This window comes from Rutidosis leptorrhynchoides, chromosome 11, assembly GCF_046630445.1.
Source record: "Rutidosis leptorrhynchoides isolate AG116_Rl617_1_P2 chromosome 11, CSIRO_AGI_Rlap_v1, whole genome shotgun sequence".
NCBI lineage: Eukaryota > Viridiplantae > Streptophyta > Magnoliopsida > Asterales > Asteraceae > Rutidosis > Rutidosis leptorrhynchoides.
In genome coordinates this window covers 263084699-263108472 of record NC_092343.1, presented here as the reverse complement: position 1 = coordinate 263108472, position 23774 = coordinate 263084699, and positions in this window count along the sequence as shown.

Genomic DNA, 23774 nt, shown 5'->3' with positions numbered 1-23774 from the left:
ACTGTCAGTGTCATTCGACCGACTGTGTGTCCAGGGCAGAATGTTTTACCAAAGTGTCTTTTTCTACCCGTAATGCTACCCGTTTGTATTTTGGTGTTCAGGATGTAAATTTTGAAAGTGCATAAGTGTTAAGCATGAAAATTTTAGCGGATGCATTTTTTTTTTACTAATTTGCTATAATTCGCTGTCAGTGTGTCTAATCTTGATGGGAACACTATTCTAACTTGGTTTTTGCTGTTCTCAGGAGATAAGGACAAGGAGGAAGCTCAGAAATAATAACTGAGCAGTTGCTGGTAATTGGTGAGTGGGTCTATCTACGGATAGAGTTTAAGTAGCATATCATGCTACTGTGGTTGACTCTTTTACCATGCATAGTGTAGGAATTGCTATTATAGAATAATATCGTTTACCTGATGTTGTATGTGAATTATGTGTACACTGTGTAAATGGTACCAGTCGGGCCTAGGGAGACCGGGTACTCGAGACCGTGCCTAGGAGAGGTTGGAGTCCATATGAGGTCAACCGTGCCTAGGGGAGGTTGGGTCCATAAGCTACTGATTGTGGAGTATAGTGTGAATGATGCATCCCCTGCATCTGGATGACTATACTGTGAATTGAGTAGCAGGGACTATCGGTAGACTCAGGCCCGATCAGCTGAGAGTCGTGTGCTCGTACAAGCCGCCGATCCTCGTATTGTCTTATTGTATGCTAATTGGTAGTTAGCAAGTGTTGTTGTTAGTATATAGCTTGTGTGTGGCTTAAGCTATATCTGTTTGATAGATTCCATTCACTTAGCGGTGCGCTAATCCCCCACATGTTTCCTCCTTTGCAGGTTTAGGTATTGCTAGTCGGGATGGGTATTGATGCAGAAGACATATTTGACAACTCTACTCTGATGTGGACTTTTGTTTAAATAATGTTTTGTAATAAGGTAAAACTGTTGTGTAAGCTTAAACTTAATTATATTGTGTTTATTATTAAAGTCTTCCGCTGTGTATTAAAAAAAAATGGCCAGTGTTACAGTGTTTCCGCTGAGGAAGCAAAATATTGGGAAGATTACCAATTTTCCGATGAATCGTATCCCGATGAGGATTCCGATGATGTTATAGAAATTACCTCGACTCAATTTAATATAGCAAAAGAAAATAATAAGGGAAAAAGTATAAAAATAGAGAAACCCGATTCCAACCCCGATGAACTTTATATGTATCGACAACATCCGTATTTCCTAAAATGTAACAATGACCCGGGAACCTCTAAACCACCAGGTTTTTCTAAACCATTGTGGAAAATGACGGCTCGTATTAGAGGAACACCATATATTCCTAGAAAATTAGGAAAACGAACCAAGTCCGAAGAAGAAGAAACCAGTGATTCAGATTAGAGGGTTGTAATCATGTTGTGTATTATATGTATTGTAGTGTGCTTGTACTTTTATGTTCTATGTAAAAATTGCTTTGTATTGTTTGTTAATTATCTTTTACGAATCTAATCCTTGTCTATTTTTTAGTATAAAAACAAAATGGAAGTTAAGGGTAGACAACCGAATATTTTAGAAGACCTACCAGAGGATATGATTGATGAAATCTTGTCTAGAGTCGGTCAGGATTCATCAGCACAATTAATTATGGCGAAATTAACTTGTCAAAAGTTTGAAAGACATTCCAGGCATGCCTTAGTATATAAAAGGCTTTCCTTTGAAAGATGGGGTATATCACATTGGGAAGACTTTAAGTTAAGCCAAGTTTTCTTTAAGGCATTAAGTGCGGGAAACCCAGATACAATTTTACGCTACGGGTTACGAACCTATTTTGACTCAACATATCCCAACATAGGACTCCGATCTTTAGAAAGAGCTTCTAACCTGCAACATAAAGAAGCATGTTATGCTTACGGGTTAATAATGTTCGCTTCTCATCAAATTGAGAAAAAGAACATTGGGTTGCAACTTTTAAATAAAACGTTTCCACAAGTGACGGACTCAGTAGTTGAGATGAGAAACAGGGTTTTTAGATTGTTACGGGGCTGTTGGGCATTACGAAACCCTCGTCCTTTTGACGACATTACAACATGCTGCCTAGCCAATGGTCATAATGGTTACTTTCCACATAACCAAGGATGGGAAGTCGTCTTAGTAAAACCAGAATGCATGACTTGTTTCTGGACTTTTGAATTACGTGTCTTTATTTCTTTTGCTGAACAACTTACGTATTAACTAGAATTGCCTTTATAGCTGCCGAGTAGAAATGTTATTATGTGCTATATTTCATCCTAAATGAATAATAGCAGTATTGTAAGTTGTAAATATTATATAAAGTGTGAACGTGAAATTTTATTGTAATAAGTGTTTCATATAGAAGCGTAGTAGTGAGTTGTATAGTAGTTAGTAAGTATGAACTTAACGGGTAGGTACTACCCGAATTAAAATTATAAAATGCTAATATGAAGAAAAAGCTTTTATAAATAAGTTCATATAATGCTACAAAATACTATTGACTACTCTTAAATTCTATATGATTAACTCAATTCTTTTGGCTATTTTTGAAGGAAATGGCACCGGCAACTCGTCAGAACTTGAACATGAGTGAGGAAGACTTCCGTGTTTTCCTTGTTGCGAACATAGCCACAGTGCAGGCTGCGATGTAAAATAACAATAACTCTGGATCTAGCAGTGGAACTAATTCTGCAAGAAATCGTGTAGGATGCTCCTACAAAGAATTCACTACCTGCAAACCTTTGGAATTTGATGGAACCGAAGGACCAATTGGATTGAAACGGTGGACCGAGAAGGTCGAATCGGTGTTTGCCATAAGTAAGTGTACCGAAGAGGATAAATTTAAGTACGCTACGCATACCTTCACAGGTACAACGTTAACATGGTGGAATACCTATCTCGAGCAGGTAGGATAAGATGCTGCTTACGCACTACCATGGTCAGCATTCAAGCAATTGATGAACGAGCAGTATCGTCCCCAAAACGAGGTCAATAAGCTCAAGGTAGAGCTTAGAGGATTACGAACGCAAGGTTTCGATATCACCACGTACGAACGAAGATTCACAGAATTGTGCCTATTGTGTCCCAGAACGTTCGAAGACGAAGAAGAGAAGATTGACACATTTGTAAAAGGGTTACCGAAAAGAATTCAAGAAGATGTGAGTTCACACGAGGCCACCTCCATACAAAAGGCAAGTTGAATGGCTCACAAATTAGTGAACCAGATCGAAGGAAGGATTAAGGAGCAGGTGACTGAAGAGGCTAACATGAAACAAGTCAAGAGAAAGTGGGAGGAAAACAGTGACAAGAGTCACCAGTACAACAACAACAACAATTACAACCACAATCGCAACAACTATCCCAATAACCGCAACATAAATCGCAACAACAACAATCGCAATCCCAACAACAACAACTACAACAAACGTCCCCACAACAATAACAACTGCAACAACAACAATAATCAAAAACAGCAATGTCAAAGGTGTGAAGAGAATCACCTGAGGTTCTGCACAACATTTTTCAACAGGTGTAAAAGAAATGGTCATAGCACCACAAAGTGTGAGGTCTACGGACCAATGCATAACAGAACTAAAGGAACAAATAATGCTGGAACGAGTAATGTCGGAAAAGTAGTGTCGGAGCGAGTACTGCCAACGTAGTCTATTATAAATGTGGAAAACCGGGCCACATTATTAAAAATTGCCTGAATCAGGGGAATACTAATGGGCACGGTCGCGGAAGAGTTTTCAATATTAATACGGCAGAAGCGAAGGAAGACCCGGAGCTTGTTACGGGTACGTTTCTCATTGACAATAAATCTGCTTATATTTTATTTGATTCGGGTGCGGATAGAAGCTATATGAGTATAGATTTTTGTGCTAAACTAAGTTGCTCACCGACGCCCTTGGATAATAAATTTTTACTCGATTTAGCAAATGGTAAATTAATTACAGCAGATAATATATGTCGGAATCGAGAAATTAAACTAGTTAGCGAAACATTTAAGATTGACTTGATACCAGTACAGTTAGGGAGTTTTGATGTGATAATCGGTATGGACTGGTTGAAAGAAGTGAAAGCAGAAATCGTTTGTTACAAAAATGCAATTCGCATTATACGAGAAAAAGGAAAACCCTTAATGGTGTACGGAGAAAAGAGCAACGCAAAGTTAAATCTTATTAGTAACCTGAAGGCACAAAAACTAATAAGACAAGGTTGCTACGTTGTGCTAGCACACGTTAAGAAAGTCAATTCTGAAGAAAAGAACATCAATGATGTTCCCGTCGCAATAGAATTTCCCGATGTATTTTCGAAAGAATTACCGGGACTACCTCCACACCGATCTGTTGAATTTCAAATAGACCTTGTACCGGGAGCTACACCAATAGCTTGTGCTCCATACAGACTCGCACCCAGTGAAATGAAAGAATTACAAAGTCAGTTGCAGAAACTTTTAGAGCGTGGTTTCATTCTGTAGTGACCCGAAATTTTCCATGATTATATATTAAATGAAAACTATATTTGCATAATTAAATGTTTCCAACATGTTAAGCAATCAAACTTGTTAAGACTTGATTAATTGAAATAGGTTTCATATAGACAATTGACCACCCAAGTTGACCGGTGATTCACGAACGTTAAAACTTGTAAAAAACTATATGATGACATATATATAATTATATATATGGTTAACATGATATTATGATAATTAAGTATCTCATTAGGTATTTTAACAATGAGTTATATACATAAAATTGAGTTTATTGAATTAAGAAACTCGAAACGATATATATAACGATTATCGTTATAACAACGTCTTACTAATTACATATGAATCATATTAAGATATTGTTACACTATGTTTAATCATGATAAATTATAAGTAAACATGTCATTATGTATATTAACAATGAACTACATATGTAAAAACAAGACTACTAACTTAAGGATTTCGAAACGAGACATATCTGTAACGATTATCGTTGTAACGACATTTAAATGTATATATATCATATTAAGATATATTAATATATCATAATATCATGATAATATAATAATTTAACATCTCATTAGATATAATAAACATTGGGTTAACAACATTTAACAAGATCGTTAACTTAAAGGTTTCAAATCAACATTTACATGTAACGACTAACGATGACTTAACGACTCAGTTCAAACGTATATACATGTAGTGTTTTAATATGTATTCATACACTTTTGAAAGACTTCAAGACACTTATCAAAATACTTCTACTTAACAAAAATGCTTACAATTACATCCTCGTTCAGTTTCATCAACAATTCTACTCGTATGCACCCGTATTCGTACTCGTACAATACACAGCTTTTAGATGTATGTACTATTGGTATATACACTCCAATTATAAGCTCTTAGCAGCCCATGTGATTCACCTAACACATGTGGGAACCATCATTTGGCAACTAGCATGAAATATCTCATAAAATTACAAAAATATTAGTAATCATTCATGACTTATTTACATGTAAACAAAATTACACATCCTTTATATCTAATCCATATACCAACGACCAAAAACACCTACAAACACTTTAATTCTTCAATTTTCTTCATCTAATTGATCTCTCTCAAGTTCTATCTTCAATTTCTAAATGTTCTTCATAAATTCTATAAGTTCTAGTTTCATAAAATCAAGAATACTTCCAAGTTTGCTAGCTTACTTCCAATCTTGTAAAGTGATCATCCAACCTCAAGAAATCTTTGTTATTTACAGTAGGTTATATTTCTAATTCAAGGTAATACTCATATTCAAACTTTGGTTCAATTTCTATAACTATAACAATCTTATTTCGAGTGGAAATCTTACTTGAACTTGTTTTCGTGTCATGATTCTGCTTCAAGAACTTTCAAGCCATCCAAGGATCCTTTGAAGCTAGATCCATTTGTCTCTTTTCTAGTAGGTTTATCTACAAAACTTGAGGTAGTAATGATGTTCATAACATCATTCGATTCATACATATAAAGCTATCTTATTCGAAGGTTTAAACTTGAAATCACTAGAACATATTTTAGTTAATTCTAAACTTGTTCGCAAACAAAAGTTAATCCTTCTAACTTGACTTTTAAATCAACTAAACACATGTTCTATATCTATATGATATGCTAACTTAATGATTTAAAACCTGGAAACACGAAAAACACAGTAAAACCGGACATACGCCGTCGTAGTAACACCGCGGGCTGTTTTGGGTTTGATAATTAAAAACTATGACAAACTTTTATTTAAAAGTTGTTCTTCTGTGAAAATGATTTTTCTTATGAACATGAAACTATATCCAAAAATCATGGTTAAACTCAAAGTGGAAGTATGTTTTTCAAAATGGTCATCAAGACGTCGTTCTTTCGACTGAAATGACTACCTCTTACAAAAATGACTTGTAACTTATATTTCTGAATATAAACCTATAATTTTTCTGTTTAGATTCATAAAATATAGTTCAATATGAAACCATAGCAATTTGATTCACTCAAAACGGATTTAAAACTAAGAAGTTATGGGTAAAACAAGATTGGATATTTTTTTGATTGTTGTAGCTACGTGAAAATTGGTAACAAATTTATATTAATCATATCCTAGCTAACTTATATTGTATTATACAAGTATTATAATATATTATGTAATTTTGGGATACCATAGACACGTATGCAAATGTTTTGACATATCATATCGACCCATATATATATATATATATATATTATTTGGAACAACCACAGACACTCTATATGCAGTAATGTTAGAGTTAGCTATACAGGGTTGAGGTTGATTCCAAATATATATATACTTTGAGTTGTGATCTAGCCTGAGACGTGTATACACTGGGTCGTGGATTGATTCAAGATAATATATATCAATTTATTTCTGTACATCTAACTATGGACAACTAGTTGTAGGTTACTAACGAGGACAGCTGACTTAATAAACTTAAAACATTAAAACGTATATGTTGTAAATATATTTTGAACATACTTTGATATATATGTACATATTTGTTATAGGTTCGTGAATCGACCAGTGGCCAAGTCTTATTTCCCGATGAAGTAAAAATATGTGAAAGTGAGTTATAGTTCCACTTTTAAAATCTAATATTTTGGGATGAGAATACATGCAGTTTTATAAATGTTTTACGAAATAGACACAAGTAAATGAAACTACATTATATGGGTGAATGATCGAAGCCGAATATGCCCCTTTTTGCTTGGTAACCTAAGAATTAGTAAACCGATCTACTAATTGACATGAATCCTAAAGATAGATCTATTGGGCCTAACGAACCCCATCCAAAGTACCGGATGCTTTAGTACTTCGAATTCGTTTTTATCATGTCCGAAGGATTTCCCGGAATGATAGGGGATATTCTTATATGCATCTTGTTAATGTCGGTTACCAGGTGTTCACCATATGAATGAATTTTATCTCTATGTATGGGATGTATATTGAAATATGAAATCTTGTGGTCTATTATTATGATTTGATAATATATAGGTTAAACCTATAACTCACCAACATTTTTGTTGAAGTTTTAAGCATGTTCATTCTCAGGTGATTATAAAGAGCTTCCGCTGTTGCATACTAAAATAAGGACAAGATTTGGAGTCCATGCTTGTATGATATTATGTAAAAACTGCATTCAATAAACTTATTTTTGATGTAATATATTCTTATTGTAAACCATTATGTAATGGTCGTGTGTAAACGGTATATTTTAGATTATCAATATTTGATAATCTACGTAATGCTTTTTAAACCTTTATAGATAAAATAAAGGTTATGGTTGTTTTAAAAATGAATGCAGTCTTTGAAAAACGTCTCATATAGAGGTCAAAACCTCGCGACTAAATCAATTAATATGGAACGTTTATAATTAATATGAGCGAGACATTTCACATTCGACCAAGCACATCACCGTGGAGAGCTCCTATTTTGTTTGTCAAGAAGAAGGATGGTACATTCAGGTTGTGTATCGACTACCGAGAGTTGAACAAACTTACCATCAAGAATCGTTATCCACTACCAAGAATCGACGACTTATTTGATCAACTACAAGGCTCGTCAGTTTATTCGAAGATTGATTTACGTTCTGGTTATCATCAAATGCGGGTAAAGGAGGATGATATTCCGAAGACTGCTTTCAGGACGCGTTATGGTCATTACGAGTTTATGGTTATGCCGTTTGGATTGACTAACGCACCAGCTGTGTTCATGGACCTCATGAACCGAGTGTGTGGACCATACCTTGACAAGTTTGTCATTGTTTTTTATCGATGACATACTTATTTACTCAAAGAATGATCAAGAGCACTAAGAACATTTGAGAAAAGTGCTAGAGTTGTTGAGGAAAGAAAAACTGTAAGCTAAGTTTTCAAAGTGTGCATTTTGTTGGAAGAAGTTCAATTCCTCGGTTACATAGTAAACAAAGAAGGTATTCAAGTGGATCCGGCAAAGATTGAAACCGTTGAAAAGTGGGAAACCCCGAAAACTCCGAAGCACATACGTCAATTTTTAGGGCTGGCTGGTTATTACAGGTGATTCATCCAAGATTTTTCCAAAATAGCAAAACCCTTGACTGCATTAACGCATAAAGGAAAGAAATTTGAATGGAAGGATGAACAAGAGAAAGCATTTCAATTGTTGAAGAAAAAGTTAACTACGGCACCTATATTGTCATTACCTGAAGGGAATGATGATTTTGTGATATATTGTGACGCCTCAACGCAAGGTCTCGGTTGTGTATTAATGCAACGAATGAAGGTAATTGCCTATGCATCTAGACAATTGAAGATTCACGAACAGAATTATATGATGCATGATTTGGAATTAGGTGCGGTTGTTTTTGCATTAAAGACTTGGATGCACTACTTATATGGGGTCAAAAGTATTATATATACCGACCACAAAAGTCTTCAACACATATTTAATCAGAAACAACTGAACATGAGACAGCGCAGATGGATTGAATTGTTGAATGATTACAACTTTGAGATTCGTTATCACCCGGGGAAGGCAAATGTGGTAGTCGACGCCTTGAGCAGAAAGGACAGAGAACCCATTCGAGTAAAAGCTATGAATATAATGATTCACACTAACCTTACTACTCAAATAAAGGAGGCGCAACAAGGAGTTTTAAAAGAGGGAAATTTAAAGGATGAAATACCCAAATGACCGGAGAAGCATCTTAATATTCGGGAAGACGGAACCCGGTATAGAGCTGAAAGGATTTGGGTACCAAAATTTGGAGATATGAGAGAAATGGTACTTAGAGAAGCTCATAAAACCAGATACTCAATACATCCTGGAATGGGGAAGATGTACAAGGATCTCAAGAAATATTTTTGGTGGCCCAGTATGAAAGCCGATGTTGCTAAATATGTAGGAGAATGTTTGACGTGTTCTAAGGTCAAAGCTGAGCATCAGAAACCATCAGGTCTACTTCAACAACTCGAAATCCCGGAATGGAAATGGGAAAACATTATCATGGATTTCATCACTAAATTGCCAAGGACTGCAAGTGGTTTTGATACTATTTGGGTAATAGTTGATCGTCTCACCAAATCAGCACACTTCCTGCCAATAAGAGAAGATGACAAGATGGAGAAGTTAGCACGACTGTATTTGAAGGAAGTCATCTCCAGACATGGAATACCAATCTCTATTATCTCTGATAGGGATGGCAAATTTATTTCAAGATTCTGGCAGACATTACAGCAAGCATTAGGAACTCGTCTAGACATGAGTACTGCCTATCATCCACAAACTGATGGGCAGAGCGAAAGGACGATACAAACGCTTGAAGACATGGTACGAGCATGTGTTATTGATTTCGGAAACAGTTGGGATCGACATCTACCATTAGCAGAATTTTCCTACAACAACAGCTACCATTCAAGCATTGAGATGGCGCCGTTTGAAGCACTTTATGGTAGAAAGTGCAGGTCTCCGATTTGTTGGAGTGAAGTGGGGGATAGACAGATTACGGGTCCGGAGATTATACAAGAAACTACCGAGAAGATCATCAAAATTCAACAATGGTTGAAAACCGCCCAAAGTCAACAAAAGAGCTACGCTGACATTAAAAGAAAAGATATAGAATTTGAAATTGGAGAGATGGTCATGCTTAAAGTTTCACCTTGGAAAGGCGTTGTTCGATTTGGTAAACGGGGAAAATTAAATCCAAGGTATATTGGACCATTCAAGATTATTAATCGTGTCGGACCAGTTGCTTACCGACTTGAATTACCTCAACAACTCGTGGCTGTACATAACACTTTCCACGTCTCAAATTTGAAGAAATATTTTGCTAAATAAGAGCTCACTATTTCGTTAGACTAAATCCAAATCAACGAAAAACTTCACTTCATCGAAGAACCCGTCGAAATAATGGATCGTGAGGTTAAAAGACTTAAGCAAAACAAGATACCAATTGTTAAGGTTTGATGGAATGCTCTTAGAGGACCCAAGTTCACCTGGGAACGAGGAGATCAGATGAAGAAGAAGTACCCGCACTTATTTCCAGAAGATACGTCAACACCTCCAACTGCTTAAAATTTCGGGACGAAATTTATTTAACGGGTAGGTACTGTAGTGACCCAAACTTTTCCATGTTTATATATATTAAATGAAATTATTATTTACATAATTAAGTGTTCCCAACATGTTAAGCAATCAAAATTGTTAAGACTTGATTAATTGAAATAGGTTTCATATAGACAATTGACCACCCAAGTTGACTGGTGATTCACGAACGTTAAAAACTTATAAAAACTATATGATGACATATATATGGTTATATATATAGTTAAAATGATATTATGATAAGTAAGTATCTCATTAGGTATTTTAACAATGAGTTACATATATAAAAATAAGTACATATGAATCATATTAAGAAACTCGAACAACGTCTTACTAAGTACATATGAATCATATTAAGATATTGATACACTTGGTTAATTATGTTAAATGATAAGTAAATATATCATTAAGTGTATTAACAATGAACTACATATATAAAAATAAGACTACTAACTTAATGATTTCGAAACGAGACATATATGTAACGATTATCATTGTAACGACATTTAACTGTATATATATCATACTAAGATATATTATATATCATAATATCATGATAATGTAACAATTTAACATCTCTTTAGATATAATAAACAATGGGTTAACAACATTTAACAAGACCGTTAACCTAAAGGTTTCAAAACAACATATACATGTAACGACTAACGATGACTTAACGACTCAGTTAAAATGTATTTACATGTAGTGTTTTAATATGTATTTATACACTTTTGAAAGACTTCAAGACACTTATCAAAGTACTTCTACTTAACAAAAATGCTTACAATTACATCCTCATTCATTTTCATCAACAATTCTACTTATATGCACCCGTATTCGTACTCGTACAATATACAGCTTTTAGATGTATGTATTATTGGTATATACACTCCAATGATCAGCTCTTAGTAGCCCATGTGAGTCACCTAACACATGTGAGAACCATCATTTGGCAACTAGCATGAAATATCTCATTAAATTACAAAAATATTAGTAATCATTCATGACTTATTTACATGTAAACAAAATTACACATCCTTTATATCTAATCCATATACCAACGACCAAAAACACCTACAAACACTTTAATTTTTCAATTTTCTTCATCTAATTGATCTCTCTCAAGTTCTATCTTCAAGTTCTAAGTGTTCTTTATAAATTCTATAAGTTCTAGTTTCATAAAATCAAGAATACTTCCAAGTTTGCTAGCTTACTTCCAATCTTGTAAAGTGATCATCCAACCTCAAGAAATCTTTCTCATTTACCGTAATATATCTTTCTAATACAAGGTAATACTCATATTCAAACTTTGATTCAATTTCTATAACTATAACAATCTTATTTCGAGTGGAAATCTTACTTGAACTTGTTTTCGTGTCATGATTCTGCTTCAAGAACTTTCAAGCCATCCAAGGATCCTTTGAAGCTAGATCTATTTTTCTCATTTCTAGTAGGTTTATCCACAAAACCTGATGTAGTAATGATGTTCATAACATCATTCAATTCATATATATAAAACTACTTTATTCGAAGGTTTAAACTTGAAATCACTAGAACATAGTTTAGTTAATTCTAAACTTGTTCGCAAACAAAAGTTAATCCTTCTAATTTGACTTTTAAAATCAACTAAACACATGTTATATATCTATATTATATGCTAATTTAATGATTTAAAATCAGAAAACACGAAAAACACCGTAAAACCGGATATACGCCGTCGTAGTAACACCGCAGGCTGTTTTGGGGTAGTTAATTAAAAACTATGATAAACTTTGATTTAAAAGTTGTTCTCTGGGAAAATGATTTTTCTTATGAACATGAAACTATATCCAAAAATCATGGTTAAACTCAAAGTGGAAGTATGTTTTTCAAAATGGTCATCAAGACGTCGTTCTTTCAACTGAAATGACTACCTCTTACAAAAACAACTTGTAACTTATATTTCTGACTATAAACCTATACTTTTTCTATTTAGATTCATAAAATAGAGTTCAATATGAAACCATAGCAATTTGATTCACTCAAAATGGATTTAAAACGAAGAAGTTATGGGTAAAACAAAATTGGATATTTTTTGATTGTTGTAGCTACGGGAAATATTGTAACAAATCTATATTAATCATATCCTAGCTAACTCATATTGTATTATACATATATTCTAATATATTATGTAATCTTGGGATACCATAGACACGTATACAAATGTTTTGACATATCATATCGACCCATGTATATATATTATTTGGAACAACCATAGACACTCTATATGCAGTAATGTTGGAGTTAGCTATACAGGGTTGAGGTAGATTCTAAAAATATATATACTTTGAGTTGTGATATAGCCTGAGACGTGTATACACTGGGTCGTGGATTGATTCAAGATAATATATATCAATTTATTTCTGTGCATCTAACTTTGGACAACTAGTTGTAGATTACTAACGAGGACAGCTGACTTAATAAACTTAAAACATCAAAATGTATTAAAAATATTGTAATTATATTTTGAACATACTTTGATATATATGTACATATTTGTTATAGGTTCGTGAATCGACCAGTGGCCAATTGACGCGAATCCTAAAGATAGATCTATTGGGCCTAACAAACCCCATCCAAAGTACCGGATGCTTTAGTACTTCGAGTTTTATATCATGTCCGATGGATGTCCCGGAATGATGGGGATATTCTTATATGCATCTTGTTAATGTCGGTTACCAGGTGTTCACCATATGAATGATTTTTATCTCTATGTATGGGATGTATATTGAAATATGAAATCTTGTGGTCTATTATTACGATTTGATAAATATATAGGTTAAACCTATAACTCACCAACATTTTTGTTGACGTTTAAAGCATGTTTATTCTCAGGTGATTATTAAGAGCTTCCGCTGTTGTATGCTAATATATGGACAAGATTTGGAGTCATCATGCTTGTATAATATTGTTTAAAACTGCATTCGAAATTTACTTTGTTGTAACATATTAATATTGTAAACCAATATGTATTGGTAGTGTGTAAGTGTGATATTTTAGATTATCATTTCTGATAATCTAGGTGGTATCCTTTTAACCTTGTTGATAAAATAAAGGTTATGGTTTGTTTTAAAAACGAATGCAGTCTTTGAAAAACGTCTCATATAGAGGTCGAAACCTCGCAACGAAATCAATTAATATGGAACGTTTATAATCAATATGAACGGGACATTTCAGTATGGTCTAAATTTGTGACCAATTTTGGAGTCTTTAGGGTGTACTAGTGTGTTAGGATTGATGATTGCAAGAACTTTCATGTTCGGGTCATCGAAATCCGAGCCACGGATCACCCGTTATGACTAAAACGTATTTTTGAACGGATTAAAGTTCCAAGTGGTGTAATGGCTGATCATCACGACTTGGTTACTGTTCTTGGAGTGTTATTGAGTACACCAATGTGTCGGGTGGTTTGATTAGGCGGAGATATATATAAGACTCGCCGAAAACCGACACCCGGGGCTCAAGATATGACCCGATGAACTTTTGATTAAAACTTATGATTAATTATTAAAACTTATGATATAAATAATGATTTTCATTATTATTAAATTACTTATGATATAAAAAGTAATTATTATACTTTAAGACTTATGATATATATTTATTATATCATTTAATTATTACTTATGATTTAATTAACATTTTAATTGAACTTATGATTAATAATACTTTTATTATTAATGTAAAATACTTATGATAAGTATTAAACTTATATTATGAGATTATTATTATAAGACTTATAATAAAGATTAATTAATTATTTAATTATTATAAGGCTTAGTTATTATTTAATTATAATTTAATTATTAAGTACTTATGATTTAATAATTATAATTAGAAACTTATGATATGATTAATAATTCATTATTAATTAATAATACTTATGATATGATTTAAAATTTATTATTAATTAATAATACTTATATTATAATTAATATTTAATTAATTAATTAAATACTTATGTTATATTAATTATATCATTTAAACTTATGTTAACTTTAATAATTCATTTTAATTTAATTAAACTTATGTTATGACATAATTATACATATTTAACTTTAATTAACATTATAACTTATATTATTATTACAACTTACACTTTTAAAATTAATGTTGACTATGTTTGACCAAGGTTGACTTTTGAGTTGACTTTCGGTTGACTTTGACTTTCTGTTGACTTTTGTTGACTTTCTAAATAAGGAAACTTTCCTAATTAAAAACTTTCTAAAAATAGAAACTTTCTAAATATGGAAACTTTCCAAATTTGGAAACTTTCCAAAATAGAAACTTTCCTAAAATAGAAACTTTCTTAAAATATAAACTTTCCTAAAATAGAAACTTTCCAAAAATAGAAACTTTCCAAAAATGGAAACCTGCTAAAAATAGAAAGTGTGTGTCCGTACGTTGTTCCGATCAAACCGATGCATGTTGAGTGTTGTTCTATGTCTACTTGCAATATGTACAATAGCTATCATACTAAGACTTGACCCAAGTTAGTTATTTATATCGACCTGCTTTATTTATAGGTCGGCGTTGTGATCATTCTTGATCACTTTACTTCGTATGCTGTTCGCATTCTTGTTGAAATGTCCCGTTCTTATTGATTAAAAACGTTCCATATTAATTGATTTCGTTGCGAGGTTTTGACCTCTATATGAGACGTTTTTTAAAGACTGCATTCATTTTTAAAACAAACCATAACCTTTATTTCATAAATAAAGGTTTAAAAAGCTTTACGTAGATTATCAAATAATGATAATCTAAAATATCCTGTTTACACACGACCATTACATAATGGTTTACAATACAAATATGTTACATCGAAATCAGTTTCTTGAATGCAGTTTTTACACAATATCATACAAACATGGACTCCAAATCTTGTCCTTATTTTAGTATGCAACAGCGGAAGCTCTTAGTATTCACCTGAGAATAAACATGCTTTAAACGTCAACAAAAATGTTGGTGAGTTATAGGTTTAACCTATATATATCAAATCGTAACAATAGACCACAAGATTTCATATTTCAATACACATCCCATACATAGAGATAAAAATCATTCATATGGTGAACACCTGGTAACCGACATTAACAAGATGCATATATATAAGAATATCCCCATCATTCCGGGACACCCTTCGGATATGATATAACTTTCGAAGTACTAAAGCATCCGGTACTTTGGATGGGGTTTGTTAGGCCCAATAGATCTATCTTTAGGATTCGCGTCAATTAGGGTGTCTGTTCCCTAATTCTTAGATTACCAGACTTAATAAAAAGGGGCATATTCGATTTCGATAATTCAACCATAGAATGTAGTTTCACGTACTTGTGTCTATTTTGTAAATCATTTATAAAACCTGCATGTATTCTCATCCCAAAAATATTAGATTTTAAAAGTGGGACTATAACTCACTTTCACAGAATTTTACTTCGTCGGGAAGTAAGACTTGGCCACTGGTTGATTCACGAACCTATAACAATATATACATATATATCAAAGTATGTTTAAAATATATTTACAACACTTTTAATATATTTTGATGTTTTAAGTTTATTAAGTCAGCTGTCCTCGTTAGTAACCTACAACTAGTTGTCCACAGTTAGATGTACAGAAATAAATCGATAAATATTATCTTGAATCAATCCAAGACCCAGTGTATACGTATCTCAGTATTGATCACAACTCAAACTATATATATTTTGGAATCAACCTCAACCCTGTATAGCTAACTCCAACATTCACATATAGAGTGTCTATGGTTGTTCCGAAATATATATAGATGTGTCGACATGATAGGTCGAAACATTGTATACGTGTCTATGGTATCTCAAGATTACATATAATACAATACAAGTTGATTAAGTTATGGTTGGAATAGATTTGTTACCAATTTTCACGTAGCTAAAATGAGAAAAATTATCCAATCTTGTTTTACCCATAACTTCTTCATTTTAAATCCGTTTTGAGTGAATCAAATTGCTATGGTTTCATATTGAACTCTATTTTATGAATCTAAACAGAAAAGTATAGGTTTATAGTTGGAAAAAATAAGTTACAAGTCGTTTTTGTAAAGGTAGTCATTTTAGTCGAAAGAACGACGTCTAGATGACCATTTTAGAAAACATACTTCCACTTTGAGTTTAACCATAATTTTTGGATATAGTTTCATGTTCATAATAAAAAACATTTTCTCAGAATAACAACTTTTAAATCAAAGTTTATCATAGTTTTTAATTAACTAACCCAAAACAGCCCGCGGTGTTACTACGACGGCGTAAATCCGGTTTTACGGTGTTTTTCGTGTTTCCAGGTTTTAAATCATTAAGTTAGCATATCATATAGATATAGAACATGTGTGTAGTTAATTTTAAAAGTCAATTTATAAGGATTAACTTTTGTTTGCGAACAAGTTTAGAATTAACTAAACTATGTTCTAGTGATTACGAGTTTAAACCTTCGAATAAGATAGTTTTATATATATGAATCGAATGATGTTATGAACATCATTACTACCTAAAGTTTAGTAGGTAAACCTACTGGAAGTGACAAGAAATGATCTAGCTTCAAAGGATCTTGGATGGCTTGAAAGTTCTTGAAGTAGGATCATGACACAAAAACAAGTTCAAGTAAGATTTTTACTCGAATTAAGATAGTTTATAGTTATAGAAATTGAATCAAAGTTTGAATATGAATATTACCTTGAATAAGAAAGATAACCTACTGTATATAACAAAGGTTTCTTGATCTTAGATGATTACTTGGAATGGATTAGAAAGCTTGGAAGTAAATTAGTAAACTTGAAGGGATTTTTGAAGTGTTCTTGAAGTGTTCTTCCTATGATGATTATAGCTTGATTCTTGAAGTGATTTTTGATGAATATGATGATTAACTACTGGAAAAATACGTTTATAATAGTGTGTGTGTGTGTGTTGAGAGAGAATTAGAAAGAGAATTGGAAGTGAAATGGAGTGAATGATGAGTGGTAATTGGTGAGTGGTGAGTGGGGTTAAAAGGAGTTCTAGTTAGTTGACTAGCTCATGGTAGAAGTTAAAATTGATTAATCATACATGAAATAATCAAGAGTGGAATCCCATGCTAGTTCCTATTGGTATATACTCATAGTAAGTACGTTTTGAAGCTGTGTATAATACGGGTAAGAATACGACTAGAATTCTTAATGAAAGAAAAGAATGGAAAAGTAACTGTAACCATTTTCGTTAAGTATGAGTTTTTTGATATATGTCTTGAAGTCTTCCAAAAGTATTTTAATACATCTAAATACACTACATGTATATACATTTTAACTGAGTCGTTAAGTCATCGTTAGTCGTTATATGTAAGTGTTGTTTTGAAACATTTAAGTTAACGATCTCAATTAATGTTGTTAACCCATTGTTTATCATATCTAATGAGATGTTAAATTATTATATTATCATGATATTATGATATATTAATATATCTTAATATGATATATATACATTTAAATGTCGTTACAACGATAATCGTTACATATATGTCTCGTTTTGAAATCCTTAAGTTAGTAGTCTTGTTTATATGTATATAACTCATTGTTAATATACTTATGGAGATACTTACTTATCATAATCTCATGTTAACCATATGTATATCCATATATATATCATCATGTCGTTTTTACAAGTTTTAACGTTCGTGAATCGCCGGTCAACTTGGGTGGTCAATTGTCTATATGAAACATATTTCAATTAATCAAGTATTAACAAGTTTGATTGCTTAACATGTTGGAAACATTTAATCATGTAAATATCAATCTCAATTAATATATATAAACATGGAAAAGTTCGGGTCACTACAGTACCTACCCGTTAAATAAATTTCGTCCCGAAATTTTAAGCTGTTGAAGGTGTTGACGAATCTTCTGGAAATAGATGCGGGTATTTCTTCTTCATCTGATCTTCATGCTCCAAGGTGAACTCGGGTCCTCTATGAGCATTCCATCGAACATTAACAATTGGTATCTTGTTTTGCTTAAGTCTTTTAACCTCACGATCCATTATTTCGACGGGTTCTTCGATGTATTGGAGTTTTTCGTTAATTTGGATTTCATCTAACAGAATAGTGAGATCTTCTTTAGCAAAACATTTCTTCAAATTCGAGACGTGGAAAGTGTTATGTACAGCCGCGAGTTGTTGAGGTAACTCAAGTCGGTAAGCTACTGGTCCGACACGATCAATAATCTTGAATGGTCCAATATACCTTGGATTTAATTTCCCTCGTTTACCAAATCGAACAACGCCTTTCCAAGGTGAAACTTTAAGCATGACCATCTCTCCAATTTCAAATTCTATATCTTTTCTTTTAATGTCAGCGTAGCTCTTTTGTCGACTTTGGGCGGTTTTCAACCGTTGTTGAATTTGGATGATCTTCTCGGTAGTTTCTTGTATAATCTCCGGACCCGTAATCTGTCTATCCCCCACTTCACTCCAACAAATCGGAGACCTGCACTTTCTACCATAAAGTGCTTCAAACGGCGCCATCTCAATGCTTGAATGGTAGCTGTTGTTGTAGGAAAATTCTGCTAATGGTAGATGTCGATCCCAACTGTTTCCGAAATCAATAACACATGCTCGTACCATGTCTTCAAGCGTTTGTATCGTCCTTTCGCTCTGCCCATCAGTTTGTGGATGATAGGCAGTACTCATGTCTAGACGAGTTCCTAATGCTTGCTGTAATGTCTGCCAGAATCTTGAAATAAATCTGCCATCCCTATCAGAGATAATAGAGATTGGTATTCCATGTCTGGAGACGACTTCCTTCAAATACAGTCGTGCTAACTTCTCCATCTTGTCATCTTCTCTTATTGGCAGGAAATGTGCTGATTTGGTGAGACGATCAACTATTACCCAAATAGTATCAAAACCACTTGCAGTCCTTGGCAATTTAGTGATGAAATCCATGGTAATGTTTTCCCATTTCCATTCCGGGATTTCAGGTTGTTGAAGTAGACCTGATGGTTTCTGATGCTCAGCTTTGACCTTAGAACATGTCAAACATTCTCCTACGTATTTAGCAACATCGGCTTTCATACCCGGCCACCAAAAATGTTTCTTGAGATCCTTGTACATCTTCCCCGTTCCAGGATGTATTGAGTATCTGGTTTTATGAGCTTCTCTAAGTACCATTTCTCTCATATCTCCAAATTTTGGTACCCAAATCCTTTCAGCCCTATACCGGGTTCCGTGTTCCTGAATATTAAGATGTTTCTCTGATCCTTTGGGTATTTCATCCTTTAAATTTCCCTCTTTTAAAACTCCTTGTTGCGCCTCCTTTATTTGAGTAGTAAGGTTATTATGAATCATTATATTCATAGATTTTACTCGAATGGGTTCTCTGTCCTTCCTGCTCAAGGCATCGACTACCACATTTGCCTTCCCCGGGTGGTAACGAATCTCAAAGTCGTAATCATTCAATAATTCAATCCACCTATGCTGCCTCATATTCAGTTGTTTCTGATTAAATATGTGTTGAAGACTTTTGTGGTCGGTATATATAATACTTTTGACCCCATATAAGTAGTGCCTCCAAGTCTTTAATGCAAAAACAACTGCGCCTAATTCCAAATCATGCGTCGTATAATTTTGTTCGTGAATCTTCAATTGTCTAGACGCATAAGCAATCACCTTCGTTCGTTGCATTAATACACAACCGAGACCTTGCTTTGATGCGTCACAATAAATCACAAAATCATCATTCCCTTCAGGCAATGACAATATAGGTGCCGTAGTTAGCTTTTTCTTCAACAACTGAAACGCTTTCTCTTGTTCATCCTTCCATTCAAATTTCTTCCCTTTATGCGTTAATGCAGTCAAGGGTTTTGCTATTCTGGAAAAGTCTTGGATGAACCTTTTGTAGTAACCAGCTAGTCCTAAAAACTGGCGTATGTGTTTCGAAGTTTTTGGGGTTTCCCACTTTTCAACAGTTTCTATCTTTGCCGGATCCACCTTAATACCTTCTTTGTTCACTATGTGACCGAGGAATTGAACTTCTTCTAACCAAAATGCACACTTTGAAAACTTAGCGTACAATTCTTCCTTCCTCAATACTTCTAACACCTTTCTCAAATGTTCACCGTGTTCTTGGTCATTCTTTGAGTAAATAAGTATGTCATCAATGAAAACAATGACAAACTTGTCAAGGTATGGTCCACACACTCGATTCATAAGGTCCATGAACACAGCTGGTGCATTAGTTAAACTAAACGGCATGACCATAAACTTGTAATGACCGTAACGTGTTCTGAAAGCAGTCTTTGGAATATCATCTTCTTTCACCCGCATTTGATGATACCCGGAACGTAAGTCAATCTTTGAATAAATAGACGAGCCTTGTAGTTGATCAAATAAGTCGTTGATTCTCGGTAGTGGGTAGCGGTTCTTGATGGTAAGTTTTTTCAACTCTCGGTAGTTGATACACAACCTGAATGTACCATCTTTCTTCTTGACAAACAAAACAGGAGCTCCCCACGGTGATGTGCTTGGTCGAATGAAACCACGCTCTAAAAGTTCTTGTAATTGGCTTTGCAGTTCTTTCATCTCGCTGGGTGCGAGTCTGTAAGGAGCACGAGCTATTGGTGCAGCTCCTGGTATAAGATCTATTTGAAATTCAACGGATCGATGTGGGGGTAATCCCGGTAATTCTTTCGAAAATACATCGGGAAATTCTTTTGCGACGGGAACATCATTGATGCTCTTTTCTTCAGTTTGTACTTTCTCGACGTGTGCTAGAACAGCATAGCAACCTTTTCTTATTAGTTTTTGTGCCTTCAAATTACTAATAAGATGTAGCTTCGTGTTGCCCTTTTCTCCGTACACCATTAAGGGTTTTCCTTTTTCTCGTATAATGCGAATTGCATTTTTGTAACAAACGATCTCTGCTTTCACTTCTTTCAACCAGTCCATACCGATTATCACATCAAAACTCCCTAACTCTACTGGTATCAAATCAATCTTAAATGTTTCGCTAACCAGTTTAATTTCTCGATTCCGACATATATTATCTGCTGAAATTAATTTACCATTTGCTAATTCGAGTAAAAATTTACTATCCAAAGGCGTCAATGGACAACTTAATTTAGCACAAAAATCTCTACTCATATAGCTTCTATCCGCACCCGAATCAAATAAAACGTAAGCAGATTTATTGTCAATAAGAAACGTACCCGTAACAAGCTCTGGGTCTTCCTGAGCCTCTGCCGCATTAATATTGAAAACTCTTCCGCGGCCTTGTCCATTCGTGTTCTCCTGGTTCGGGCAATTTCTAATAATGTGGCCCGGTTTTTCACATTTATAACAAACTACATTGGCATAACTTGCTCCGACACTACTTGCTCCGCCATTACTCGTTCCGACACCATTTGTTCCTTTCGTTCTATTAACCCCTGGTCTGTAGACCTCACACTTCGCCGCGCTATGACCATTTCTTTTACACTTGTTGCAAAATTTGGTGCAGAACCCCGAGTGATACTTTTCACACCTTTGGCATAGCTGCTTCTGATTGTTGTTGTTGTTGCGGTTATTATTGTTATTGGGATGATTGTTGTAGTTGTTGTTGTTGTTGTTGTTGTTGTTGTTGTTGTTGGGCCGTTTGTTGTAGTTGCGATTGATGTTGCGATTGTTGGGATAATTGTTGCGATTATTGTTGTAATTGCTGTTGTTGTTGTATTGGTGATTCTTATCACCGTTTTCCTCCCACTTTCTTTTGACTTGCTTCACATTGGCCTCTTCAGCAGTCTGTTCTTTAATTCTTTCTTCAATCTGGTTCACTAGTTTGTGAGACATTCTACATGCCTGTTGTATGGAGGCGGGCTCGTGTGAACTTATATCTTCTTGGATTCTTTCCGGTAATCCTTTCACAAACGCGTCGATCTTCTCTTCCTCATCTTCGAATGCTCCTGGACACAATAGGCACAATTCTGTGAATCGTCTTTCGTACGTGGTAATATCAAATCCTTGGGTTCGTAACCCTCTAAGTTCTGTCTTGAGCTTATTGACCTCGGTTCTGGGATGGTACTTCTCGTTCATCAAGTGCTTGAATGCTGACCACGGTAGTGCGTACGCATCATCTTGTCCCACTTGCTCTAGATAGGTATTCCACCATGTTAACGCAGAACCTGTGAAGGTATGCGTAGCGTACTTCACTTTGTCCTCTTCAGTACACTTACATATGGCAAACACCGATTCGACCTTCTCGGTCCACCGTTTCAATCCGATCGGTCCTTCGGTTCCATCAAATTCCAAAGGTTTGCAGGCAGTGAATTCTTTGTAGGTGCATCCTACACGATTTCCTGTACTGCCAGATTCAAGGTTATTGTTGGTATGTAGCGCAGCCTGTACTGCGGCTATGTTTGAAGCTAGAAAAGTACGGAATTCCTCTTCATTCATATTCACGGTGTGTCGAGTAGTCGGTGCCATTTCCTTCAAAATAGTCAAATGGAACAAGTTAATCATACAGAATATTAAGAGTAGTTAATAGTATTTCGTAGCATAATATGAACTCATTTATAAAAGCTTTTTCTTCATATTAGCGTTTTATAAGTTTAAATTCGGGTAGTACCTACCCGTTAAGTTCATACTTAGTAGCTAATATACAATTTAACTACTACAATTCTATATGAAAAACTGATTGTAATAATATTTCGCGTTCAAACTTTTATACAATATTTTACAAACTTACAATACCGCTTATTTTACATAAAGCATGAAATATAGCACACAATAACTTTGATACAAGATAGTTGTGAAGATAATTCTAGCTAGTACACAAGTCATTCAGCAAAGGCAATAAAGACACGTAATTCATTCGTCCAGAAACAAGTCATGCATTCTGGTTTTACTAGGACTGTAACGACCCGCACTTTTCCGATCGTTCTATACTTATGAGATTAATATTTACATAAATTAAACCTTACCAACATGATAAGCAATCCAAATTGTTGAGACTTATGTTTTTGAAAAGATTTTTACACAACGTTTGACCGTCTAGTTTGACCGATGATATCACGAACTATACAATATATGATAATTATACATACATATTTAACATGATCTAAGGATGTTTTAATATCTCATTTTGTATTAATA